Below are 4862 nucleotides of genomic sequence, written 5' to 3'. Positions count from 1 at the left end.
TGCAATGCCCACTTTGGTATGTACCTAACCAGGCAGTGCTAACTGGAACAACCACAGAGGTTCCTCACTAAAAGAATATAGGGCATAAGTAACATGTCCTATGCAGACTGCCTCAAGGCCCTATCTCTCTAGTCTGTCTCATACAGGCTGTTGAGGGGATATCTATGCCTAGCATACAAGGCCCACTCTGATGGACCTCCTGCATATCCGCAAAGCAAACAGGACCAGTATTACCTATTGTAAAGACTTAAACACTGCCTGTGATATGAATAGGTCATGCTGGAGAGACAGGTATGTATCTCAGAGACTAACCCTTCTCTGGAACAGGCTTCTCATCCATGTGAAGCAGAGCTCCTCCCTAGTCCAATTCAAGTGTAACTGTTTCTACTACCCCCCTGCCCCGTGAGTGTATAAAAGTGGTTTGCAGACACAGGAAGTGTGATAGGGGTTCCCAGTGAGAGTGGGTGTGTAGCAGTGGTCATCTCTGAGCCCACTGCTGTTCATACTGTTCAGACAATATTTGCAAACAGGTTGGAGGGGACAGATCAAGAAAGGCCTGTGTATGCAGATGATGTGGCATTACTCGCACTCTGAAAACAAACTTTAGCAAATGATTGAAATGCAAAACTCTAGGCTTAGGGAATGAAACTGAATACAGTCAAGACAATTAACATGGTAGCAAATGGTGAAATGAGAAGAAGCTGAAAACTGAGATAGAAATTGAGATATAAGGGGAAATTTGGAACAGGCTAGCAGAATCAAGTATCTGGGAGAGGTGGCCGAGGAGAAGGGATGTCTGAATGAGACAGTCAAAGCTAGAATCAGAGGGGCTGCTGCCAAATGGTACAAATTGTCAAGAGTCATGTGATAAAACAATGACCAAGAAGCTGAAAATATGGTGCACAAAATAGTGGTGTAACTGTTACTTCTGAATGGTATTGAAAATTGTAGAGTGAAGGCAGAGCAGTTGAGGAAGGTAGAGGAGATGAGGATGAAGTGCCTAGGATGGGTAGTGTTGTGCAAACTATGGGACAGAGAAAAAAATGAGAATATCAGAGCAGAAGTCAAAATAGGACAGAGAGAAATGAGAAAATCAGAGCAGAAGTCAAAAATAGCTTGAATTGCAGAGAAGGTCAAGAAAAAGAGAATAAATTACAGTGGTTCAAATATATGGGCAAGAAGGCATACATGATTTAGTGAAGAAGATTTACAGATTCAAGGAGGAAGCAAAAGGAAATAAAGACTTTCAGCAAACATATTGATTGTGACAATCAGCTGTGACTGTCAAAGAAAGTCTGAGAGTGGCACTGAATTGAAAGAGGTGCTTACAGTTGATACAATGCCCCAACCCCATGTAGTAAATGGGAAAAGGGGGTTGATGATTTTATATTTATCTCTGCATGTATATCTATATATATATATATATATATATCTGTCTATGTATGCATATATAAATTTATAGATATAAATAAATATAGATACGTATACATAAATAGTGAGAGAGATAGATATATGGTGTGAGTAAAAGAGTGTGTATATTCCATATATAATATACATGCACATTGGATGCCTGTGTCAGTGGCTCAACAGGCAACATATTCATCTTTGATCCTGGCAGATCAGAAAGCAGTGGGTTCTACTTCTAATACAGGTGCTTGGATTAATTTTACATTCCTGACACCTTAGTGTAGCATAAGGTAAAGGGGGTGATGCAGTTCTGAGTGTGTCATGCTTTGGATGAGATAGTAAGTCAAGATCTCATCTGCCTGAGTCAGTTGTTGCACTGGTAGATGTAAAAGACCCCATTGGGCTTACTCAAAAGTGAAGGGGATTTCCAAGGCTGCTCTGGCCAATTTTATACTAGTCAGTATGAATAAAACCTTGAGTCACACATAAAAATAGTTCACTAGTCTAATGAGACTAATGAGATCAACAAATGATAGATAAACACACACACGCGCACATATATCTATCTGTGCATGCATATAGGTTCACAGGTATGCACTAGGCTAATGACCACAACAGCCTTTTCAAGCCTAACATTGCACCCCAAATCTGTCAATTGCTGGTAACCTTCATAAATGTATACAGGGGCTTGTGAGATGAAACATTTACAAGTAGGGGTCTGGAAGATGAACCATTTACAGGTGCCTGTGTCCATTAAAGACATAGATGCCAAACCAGGGATGAATTTCCTGTTTCACAACTATTTGTCAAAGTTACACTTAGAAATGGGTTAAGGATGAACTCTGTTACACATGGATGGGAAGCCAAAACATGGAATGCTTCTTGAATTTGCATGTCATCCTTGCTCTGGGCCATGCTAATATCCTCTGTCTCATTCTCATTGTAGTTCACGTGCTGCCAAAGAAAGCACAATAACAATTATTGGCAAGCTGCCATTGTAGCACCATTTTTAAGTCTACCTAATTTTCCTTTGTAAGGATCAAACCATGTACCTCTTGCCTGTGAAGTAAACACCTTAACCATTATGCCAACTCCCCAGTTCTAAAATGCATGTCTCTGTTATGTATTATACACGTGTTTATGTTTTTTTTTTTGTGGTTACATAGCTATAAATAATTTGGATGAACAACTTTTGCTTAAATCACAAAACTTTAAAAAATGGTTCCACTGCCACATAGTGGAAGGCTCACTTTGCTAAATTTAGTAACACAAAATGGTGTTTAGTTACATATCTAACTTCTGCTTAAACTAACCTCCTAAACCCTCAGCTCTACTACTATAGCTTGACTATAGCCCCCTCCTTCTCTCCCCCTCCCATTCCCCACAATATTCTCCCCCCACTTCCTATCAATGTCTAGACATTGTCCTTTTTTGAACTGTTATCCTTTTGTTTTTACTCTCATATGCAGTAAATTTTAGACCTCTGCTATCAGTGCAAATCTTAATGTTCATAATTTTTTTCTTTTGTTTTTCTCTTTATAATTTCGTATTTGCACTTATTTTTTTATATTTTTGTCCTGTATGTTTATCTTTGCTTATGTTTGCTTGGGGCTCTTTCCCCTTGGGTCTCCACTGAAAATGGGTTGCTTACTATCAATGCAATGCAATGCAAATAGTTAATAACATTTTCTGTTTTAAAATTATTTTGTATTGTGATTGTTATTTGTATATTGTCACTTTATCTTTACTTATGTTTTCTGGGGCTTTTCCGCTCGGGTCTCCACTGAAAATGGGTTTGTTTGCAAACTCAGTTGAACTAACCCAGTTAACAAATGTGAAATAAATAAATAAATAAAATATAGCTCTGTAATGCAGAAGTAGAAATATTGTGAAATGCATGAAGATGTGTGTCTGGATGATTGCTAGCACGGCAGTCCACTGTTACACATTTCCAGTCTATTAGCATTTAGTCTACCAGGTACAAAAGGGTGCCTATACATGTTTGCAGTTCACATGGGCCAATGGTCTTTGTTTGGCTGAGTGAATTGCTTAGTGTTTTTACTGAACATGCAGTTTTCCAAATGTGAGTGTTGCTGAGAAGTTATCTTTTTTTCCAAAACAGGCAAGTGGATCGGTTTTGGGGTAGGAATGTATTTGCTGGTTAGTGTTACTAGCTAAGGGGATAGTTTATGTTGTGCATGTGTGATTTTGAGTGGGAAGCAGCCACGAATGTGTTTTATATAGTTAAATGGGTTAGTTTTGGGGGTTGGTGTGTGTATGTGCGCGTTTGCTGGTTAGGGTTAGAATAAGGGCTATGCAAGGGGAAAATTGTTAGTGTTGTGTGTGCCCTTATGTGTCCAAGTGCCTTGTATAGTATTATTCCTGTATAAATGTTTTTTTTTCTAAAGTAATGCATATGGCTGGTGTTTGGGCAGGGGCAGGGTTACTGCTAGCACATATCAGTAAAGAGATGCACAGTCATGCATACATCTACAACAATTACAGCCTCAGATATGTGATTCAAGGACAAAAGCCAGTAGGTAGGGTCATTCATTCAGTCAAGTGATATATGCTGATGGAAGCATGAATGGCTCTCTTTCAAACTGATATCATGGGGGCTGCCCAAGACCAGTGTGTTTTGTATGATCATTTTTTTTAACTCGAGTATATATCATTGCAAGCAGCCAATTAATGGAAAGTAAATCTGAAGAAAAGAGTTGGTGCATTTAGTCACGATGAATACAAGTGGTCAGTGGCACAGGAAGTAGCATCTGCACCTTTGATTCTGGAAGGAAGACCACAAGGCTGTGGGATCTATTCTCACACCATGCAATGCAGCACTGGTGAGGGGGGTGCACTCTTGAATGTGCCATCCTTCAGATGACATGTTAGACTAAGGCCATACCTGCTTGAGTTGGTTGTATCAGGTGGATATAAAATATCCCATGGCATGTATCAAAAAAGGTAGGGGAAGTTATCCTGTGCCAAACTGGATAAATGTCATTCTCCCCCTGAAAAAAAAGGGGGGGGTTGCACTACTGAGTGTGCCATCCTTCTGATGACATGTTAGACCAAGGTCATACCTGCTTGAGTTGGTTGTATCAGGTGGATATAAAATATCCCATGGCACGTATCAAAAAGGTAGGGGAAGTTATCCTGTGCCAAACTGGATAAATGTCATTCTCTCCTGAAAAAAAAAACTAACCTAGTGGAAATATCCAATCAAGAAAAGATAAGCTAAAAACAATTACTATTGAATTTAACTGCATTATTATTGCATTTGTGGAGACCATGTCCGGGTTCACATAATGTTTTCTTTACTGTTTTTTTTTTTTTTTTTTACTTATGCACAACATACTCTTCACTGACAATAGCCAAAGCAACTTAAAAGAAACCCAATGTGACTAGATCTGAGAAATATAGCATGTAGGCAGAGAACACCAATGGAGGCAGTA

General features: G+C 39.1%; 1 non-coding gene across 1 annotated transcript; it reads right to left on the bottom strand.

Moving 5' to 3' along the window:
• Positions 1 to 2271: 2271 nt before the first annotated feature.
• LOC122796088 lies at positions 2272 to 2377 on the bottom strand. The gene has a single exon (XR_006363922.1). It is a non-coding gene; the product is annotated as a U6 spliceosomal RNA (small nuclear RNA).
• Between the last annotated feature and the right edge of the window lie 2485 nt (positions 2378 to 4862).

This window comes from Protopterus annectens, chromosome 2.part2 (assembly GCF_019279795.1).
Source record: "Protopterus annectens isolate FY-2018-M chromosome 2.part2, PAN1.0, whole genome shotgun sequence".
Lineage (NCBI taxonomy): Eukaryota > Metazoa > Chordata > Ceratodontiformes > Protopteridae > Protopterus > Protopterus annectens.
Note: the sequence above shows the minus strand (reverse complement) of the source record. Positions and strands in the feature narration are given on the sequence as shown.